This window comes from Merops nubicus, unplaced genomic scaffold (genome assembly GCF_000691845.1).
Source record: "Merops nubicus isolate BGI_N331 unplaced genomic scaffold, ASM69184v1 scaffold1462, whole genome shotgun sequence".
NCBI classification, from domain to species: Eukaryota; Metazoa; Chordata; class Aves; order Coraciiformes; family Meropidae; genus Merops; species Merops nubicus.
Genome location: NW_008591440.1, coordinates 113,191 through 121,735, shown reverse-complemented (window position 1 = coordinate 121,735; position 8,545 = coordinate 113,191).

Below are 8,545 nucleotides of genomic sequence, written 5' to 3'. Positions count from 1 at the left end.
CAGCACCATTCTAACTCCACACACAGCAGCGCTGCACCAGGAGGCCTGCCATGGGGAAATCAGCTCAGCCAGACCCAATACAATTTCAGAGTGAGTAAGCTACGTACTGTCTGACTGACAAATCATAAAAGCAGCAAAATCTGTCCAGTGGAACTGCATATTTATACCACTTTCTAGGAGATTTTTATAAGAAACATGCTTTTTTGGACACACACACATAATTTTTGTATGAAACTTGTATAGAAATTTATATAGTAATATTTGTTACTCTTTGAAACACAGCTGCTTTTTCCTTTTCTTTCCTCTCTCCTTAATTATGAAATGCTGTGTTTCAAACACTTCTCAGGTATTAAAAGTAATTTGATTAGATCATTATACAGATGGGCTTGCTGGCTGGAACCTAGCTAAGGTGGCTGATGCTTGACATGGCCCTACTTTAAGTTATGGCTTTTTGATAGTGTTTACTAAATTATTATGTAATGGTAAATAAATTATTTTCAGTATTGCTTTGGAATTTAGTAACTGCAGATATAACGTACTATTCAAAATGACTGGAGCCTTCCTATTTAGTGTTTTGTTTGAAAGCAGCCTTTTACTCAAAGGACTCTAATTACCTGATGTCAGCTGCTGTCTTCTGCTCTGCAGAGTCTGTCTGCTCACAGAGAAGTAATTTTGTAGTTTTAAAAATGGCAGTAGTGCGTTCAGCTATTGCAGGGGAGAATGAATGCAGGTACAGGCCAGGAATCATCTGTATTTTTATTAATTAACTGCAGCCTTCATGCTCTCCATAGGAAATTCTGTGAACAAAGATCACTATGTGATAGTCAAAGCTCCACGGTAGAACTGCTTGGGAGTATTCCACTGTAACAGCAGCCCACCACTTTTAGCTGTAGCTACTGCACTTTACCTTAAATTATATTTACTTATATGTTCTGACAAAAGCTACATTTACTTAAAGAAAAGAAAAAAACATGTTTTTTACCAGATTTGGGGTGTTATAGATTGCACTTTGGACTAAGACTCCAATTCCTCGTAACATCAGTACCCAAAGAAGTGTGTGATTGGCACACAGAAGGATTTCTGCACTGCCCTGATCATACAGATGAACAGACGTGTGCACAGGTAGCTGTGTTGTGTTGGATTATTAGGCACCTTCGGGTTTTAAAGCCTCAGGATGCTTTCTTCCCTTGCTGCCAGGAAGTGGGCTCCTAGCCCTTAGGTTCAATTAGTATTTCAGTTTAATTAGTGGAATTCAATAGTGTGTTGAACATAATGTAGATACTGTATATTGGCAGGTGATATCCATCATTCCTTGAACGTTAAACTTCTTGTTATTTCAGAAAGGATGTTTAACTTTCAGTGGTGGCAAGGGCTCACCCAGTTAGCAGTCACTGAAACCACAGTAAGTAGTATGTGAGAATTGATGTTGCGGGTGTTTTTTCATCTCCGTTGAAGTCTGTATACTGAGTGTTTTTGGAAAGCACATAATACTTTGCAACATTAAATTGCATTCAGAAAAAAAAATTGTTTGCCTTTCCGTACATCGTTTTTGTGGGGAAGAATGCAGCTGCCAGTATAATGTCTTGAAGTATGGTAAGGATAACTTCTCCCTCGTGCAGGTAACAGCAGTTCTGAGGAAGGAGGCTGCGTTATGCAGGAGACATTAATTAATGAGGTACAGATCACTTTGCTGAGCAAAATTACTTTTTGAAAGTAGAGTACATACTTGGAAAACTGCGAACCCACGAATCAAAAGAGACAAGTAGCAAGGAATGGCTAGAAATGTATGGCCTTTATTTCCACGTATCTAGAAAATTGTGTCAGAGTGAGTGCATCTGGGAGAATGAAGTGTGAATCTTCAGTATTCATTACCCAGGACTGTGCTCCCAACTTGTGGAGGGAGATAGTGGTCGTAGTGGATAGTGGGAGTAGCAGTTTTGCACCTGCCCCTCCCCTCCTACTTCCCTTTCACCACAGTTGCTCACACTCCACATAGAAGACCTTCTTTGAGATGTTTGCAGATCCTTGTAAGCCAATGTGATTGAGATTGAAATAACTGTTGTGTGAAAGTGTAGCTATAATTCAAGAATGTTACTTATTTGGAGATAATGTCTGTAGTTGGCAAGATGTCAAAAACAGCTGGTGGATTGGCTCATGTCATCCTGTTATTCAGCCTGCTCTATCTGGAGATTATTAATGTGCTTTCCCATAAAACAAGGGTAAGTAACATCATCATACCACTGCATTTCTCTAATAACTTAAATGCTCCCGGTCTACTTTGACCAAATTTGACAGAGACCTTAGAGATAGATTCCTACAAGCTGTGCAGGACAGAAGGCCAGATAGAAAAGCCAGGCCTCTGAGACAAGCTGCCTCAAGAACCATATCAAAATAACAGAGAACTTGCCCAGGAAGGAAACCAAAGCACTGCTCAGGTTCTGGATGCACTTTGATTGTGGCTCATACCAGCTCCAGTTTCAGGAACCAGTTACACATGGACAAAGTTTCACAGGCTTCTGGTCCAGAGGGGCACAAACTCGGGAACTATAAAAAACTGTAAGCTCCCAGCATGTAATGAGGAGGCAAGCAGGGGTTTGTCAGGAGCAAGTTGTGCCTGTTGAATTTAGTTGTCTTCTCACAGTAGGGTGTTTGCTGTCCCTGCAGCTACTGAAGAAAGCGTATACTGCTAGGTTTTGACACTGGTAAGATTTCTAGCACTGCCTGACAGGACATTATTATGAAAGTGCTAGAAAACCTGGTTTTGGTAAGTTTTGTGGATTAGTGTGACACTGGGTAGCTGCTTCTGAGCTGTTCTGGGTAGTCCATTATCAAGTCAAGTAGCAGGCAGTTTCTCCTGAGTCCCTTCTGTTTAATTGCTCAGCAGTGCCCACATGGCAGGCACTGGTAAACTGAAGTCTGGTAAAGTTCATGAATACCTTGAAAAATGGGTCCAAAATGCAAAGGTAGCTTGCTGAATTGCAAGAGCAAAGTTGAGTAACAGCAAGATGTTGGTCATATGTAGACATCACTGGCAACACTTAAAAACTGGGAAGGGAGCAGTTCTTCATACAAGAACTGAAGTGTTAGTGTGGATCAGGAGCCAAATAAAATGTGGTAATGCATCACTGCATTAGAAAGAAGAAAGACAACATTGTACTGGAAGAAGTTTTGTCAGACAGGCAGAAATCTCGCTCAGAGGAGGAAAGAAATGAGGATTACCAGCAGTTGAAAAAAAAAATTGCCTATGTGGAGAAAGAAAAAGTCTTAGCCTTGAAAATCAGTGCAAGATGGGCATTAACAGGATGCTAACATGGAGAAGAAAGTAGGTGAACATTCAGACAGAGCATTAGGAAAAGAGAGGTGCAGGAGGTACAGGAGTAGGCTGGCTGTGGAGTCTTGGAATATCTATCTCTTCAAGGAGGTAGCTATTTGCGAAGCAATTGGAGAAGCTGTAGGCATTTACATAGGCCATGGGTATAGCTGATCCTGCCTTTGGACAGGGACATGGCAGCAATCCAGTGGCTCAGATACTGATTTTTTTTTTTTTTCCTCTCATTTCTATGCTTATGCACATGGGCTGTATACAGAATGGACTGTGGGCAGAGCTGGAGATGAGGACTTGGCCTGATTGCCCTGGCAGGGAAATACCAACTGTAAATAAGTCCTCTAGAAAGGTTACCATTTCATTTCTGATTCAATAATTAGTTCAAACAAAGCAAAGGCCTGCACAGAGGCAGCCCAAAGCTTGGCTTTCTCAAAGCACAGGCAGAAAAAATAAATTTTCTCCCTGCCTGTGCTCACCCACAAGCACACTGTATCTTTCAGCTTTCAGTAGCTGATTGTCAGATGCAGGGCTGAAATCGACATGTTCCTCTTAAGTCTGAGAGGCACGTGACTGGCATAGTATCAGACCCTGTATTATTTATATGCTGTCTGAACGTTAGCTTTGGCAAAAAGTTGGTCCCTGATCACCATTTTCATTAACTGCCAGGACTTGCTGATACTGAGGGGCTTTGCCCTACTGAGGAGACCTGACAATCCGTTGTTTAATATTCTAATCATCTGGGGGTCTCAAAAGTTCCCATTCCCCAGATCACAATTTAAGTTGTGAGAACTTTCCCCAAGAGACTCAGTGAGAAGATAAAGTGTGCTATATGACAGAGCTTGTCATGGACCACAGCGTACTTGACTGCCAATTTAGAAAAGCTGAACACATGCAATTTAGTTTATCAAGTCTGCAAAAGCAATGTATCAGGTCTGTTCTCAAGAAGTCATAGAAAACTGGGTCTAGAAAGGTGCTCAGGAAGTCATTAAGTCATCAGCTTATCAAAAGCAGGATCAGCCCTTCAAAACTATCCCAGGAACACTTTCATCTAGCCTGTTCTTCAAAACTTTCAGTGCTCCAATAACCACATTTTCCTTTGGTTCCAGTCACACAAGTACAAGGGAGCAGTGAAGAAAGAGGCTGCAAGCATTTTACTGTCAGCACACTTGCTTGGTATGAGGAGGAAAGATCAGAGTGAATGGTTTGGGTCTCCTGGTCTCTGAACTGCAGCGAGATGTCAATTCCCAGAGAGTGCATGTTTCTTCTCACGCTGTAGGGTTGTGCCCTTGTCAAAATAAGGTGCATTTCTGAAAAATTTTCTCAAAGATCCTTGCCACCACAGGAAGTCTTTGCTCTGCTGAGATCATGAGGGTAAGACTGGGTAAGTGACATGTCTTTTCCACAGGCACAAGGGAGAGGAAGAAGGTTAATGGCACAGAGCGATGCCTTACAGAGAAAAAAAGTTCAACAGAAAATTTTGGGGTCGAGGAAAAAATTGTTTATCAACAATAAAGAACCTTAAGGAATTTCTGCTTACTAGTCAGTTTCTGGTAAGAGCTTTGCTGAAAATCATTGTTCTGAGTGGGCAGTAAGCTGGATTTTAGGAAATAATTTTTTAAAAATAGGCTATAAAATATAACAGAGAATGAATTTACTGACACTTTTGACAGGGGCACAAATACTGACCAATGCAGTCCATTAATCTGTAAGAAGCTGATGTTTTCAATATCCAAATTAATTTGGCTTGAATAGTGTGGCATGTGGAACAGGCTGCCCAGGGAGGCAGTGGAGTCACAATACCTGGAGGTATCTGGAAGACATGTAGATGAGGTGTTTAGGGACATGGTTTAGTGATGGACTTGGTAATGTTAGGTTAATGATTGGATGATCTTAAAGGTCTTTTCCACCCAAAATGATTCTGTGTTGTAAGATACGCAAGACAAACTCTTTGAAGCTATTTTTTTTTTTTTTTTTGCTAATGGTGTCCCATAGCTACAAAGGATCAGGCTACAATCTCCCAGTCAAGAAAATGCAGATACCCAATTCGCAAGAATTGGCCATTCCAATAGCAGGCAAATTCTGACCAGCAGTATGGCATGCTAACAAGGCAGGCAGGCAGTCCATAATGATAAGAGTAGGTCTAGATCTTCACAGGGGCTTAGAAAATTCTGGCAGTAGTTTCCATTTTCCTTCACCCTAGTTAAGCAGCCAGGAGTGGGAAATAAGTGGGAGCAGTGGTTTTTTTAACTGTCATCAAACAGTGCACAAACTCATTCCTTCATTTTTACAATACAATTAAACTGGGCTGCAGAGATACAGGAAGGAAAGCAGTTAGACAAATTGCAACTGGTAATTTTTTAATTAGTTTTCCCCAGTCTTCTGCTCTTGCCCTGCTCTCTGGAGCACAGCAAACAAGCTCCAGTGAAGCAGAGTATTTTCCATAGTAAGACAATGCACACAAACAGCCTCACACCCCCAGCCTCCTCTGCCTCAGACGGCAAGCCAGACCTCCTCTTTGGCTCTGACCCAGCCGTGCTGCAGGCAGTGCTCCGTTACAGAGGAACCAGCAGGTGCAAGGCCACACCGTTACGGCAGCAGTTAGGGGACAGTTGCAGTGGAGGGCTGCTATTTACACATCATTGCTGATGGACAGGTGAAAACTGGTTGCAGGTAACTCAAAGCTTTGCAGGACACCTCTTGTTCATTCAAAGATCCTTGCCAATCTGTTGCTTAAACATCCAATTTGGTGCTCTTTAGCTTAGGAGAGGCTGGTAACTTCTCTGCCTATGACCCTCATATTTAGCGTGTGAGAAATGGTTTGAAGTCTCAGAAGCAATATTGTAGATTTATGGACTAATCACGGGTACCTCATCACCCTGCCCAAAAAAACACCTTGCCCACAACGAATCGATGTTATCCAAACTGTGATGAGGTAGTTCAAATGAACAGCAGACGAAGAGATGTTTAAAACATCTCTTTAGGGCTATAATCTGTTGTCTATTGTCTCTGTATTCTTTGCAAGTCTCTGGCACAAATATTTATTTCTGAGAAATGTGTTGAAGAAGGCAATTCCCTGTTTCAAAGGGAAGCTCTGAAATCTTTCCAGGGGAGGGGTCAAATACATAGTTTTAACAACACAAGTTGCTTCTCTCCTTGTCAATAAACAACCCAAATAAAACTACTTGTAAATGAAAATGCAACAGTGAATGAGCAGAGGCTTGTTTTTATCAGGCACTACAGGTAAGGCAGTGAAGTACTTGCTCGTGGCAGGGGACACACACAGCAAGGAAACTTGTGCTACACACACACAAAGACAGAGCAGAGCACAGCTGTGAACACTTCTGTGTGTATGTGTGTGCACTTCTCAGGTAAAGCCTAAGACAGCCTTTCTTTCAAACTCTCCACCTCCAACCTAAATTTCAAGGCATCCCACACATGCATTGGTGACTTGCAGCATACACCAACTTCCCTTTCTGTAGGATGTGCTTGATCTTGCTTTTTTTCCATTTGACAGGCATGAATGTCTCAGGACAAACACCATTCTCAACTGTCAGTTTATTTGCAAGATTCTTTTGTTGTTTCAAATGTAAAATTTTAAATCTCTATTACAGTTAAAGATAAAAAAAAATCTCTGTCCTAGGTTCACACCTCTAGGGATGCTACAGTGTCTCATAAAAAATGTCAGTTCATTGTGGAGTGAATCTGTGGTTCACTGTGATGACTTTCTGGGTCTGCTACAGCAGAAACAGTAATCAATAACATCTACTGCAACCTTTAATAGCTTTAAAATACAAATACAATTTAATAACTTTACTTTATAATTTACTCTACATTTAGCCTGTACCCAGGGCTAAACTATAGACAGCAGTTGCTCTATCATCCAGTGACCCCTTTCCAGTCAAGAAGGGAATCAAGAAAAGGAGAAAAGACTCACAGCTTGAAATGAAAACAGATTTAATGAAACAGCCCAACTATTACTAATGTCATTATAAAGTAAACAAAGTTATGCTCATCCCAGCAAATGCACAGTAATCCCAAAAAACAGGAAGGTATCCTCAGGAGCAGGAAAATGAGCAGGGCCAGGAAGAGCCAGAATAGGAGCCCAATCAGGAAAATCCCTCATTCTCAGGAAACTTCGCCTTTATACTGAGCATGATGTTTCTGGTACGGGATACACCCGTGAGCCAGCTCAGAGTAGCTGCCCTGGCTGACCCCACACTGGTGGCCTACGATTCTGTCCCACTGAAACCAGGACACTTGTGAAGACGGAAGCTTTGTATGGGAAATTTTTAACATCACTGTTTTTCTTCTGCTGTTACTTATTTAAGATCATTCTTTTGTTTAAAAGTATCATTCACCCAATGACAGCTTAAGAAAAGGACAAATATCCTGGTTGGCAAGGATAACAGACTGTGCAGCCTGAAAACTAAATGAGAAGGAGACAAACTGAAAGATGGCATTCAAAACAATCTGTGAGCAAACACGCCAGTAAAGAAATATAAAGGAACCTGGCCCATTCAGGACCACAGATCTCCACAAAGTTGTCATCTGGTGGACTGCTGCTGGGCTGTAGGCAAAAAATCCTTGTTTAAATTTTAAGCTCACTGGAATACAGATGTTTTCCTTACTCTATGTATGCACACCAGGTAGCAAGAGGCAGTTAGTGCTGCTTAAATACTTAGGATGATGCATAGCATTGCAGGTTATTATTCAACCTAGAACAGGCAGTTAAAATACTGTTTTCAGAGCCACAGCAAGTCCAATACAATTAAGACGGAAAACACTGAGGAAAATGACACACTGTTAAGTCTTTTTATTAGTATTTATTGTTACTGTTATTCACTTAGACAACTCAATTACATAAAGTGATCTGTATGAAGAGCTCTGTATTGATATCGTAAGGTGAGAAAGTGTACACACCAATGGAACATTATGTAGATACAGTGAAGTAGGACCTTTGATAGAAGGGATTATTTCAAGAGCCTATGTACAAATAAAGGTAACTTTCATACTATATACAAACTTATATTCACAGAGAATATACTGATTCAGAGATACAAGAGCTTAATCTAGTGAGTAATGATCCATACACATGAAGACATGAGAAAAAAAAGGAATTTTCAGGGAGTTGCCTGGACTGGCTTCCATGGCAATGTTTGTTTGTTTGTTTGGGGGTTTTTTTAAGTTTGAAATGGGGAACTTCTTCAGACTTTTCTTACA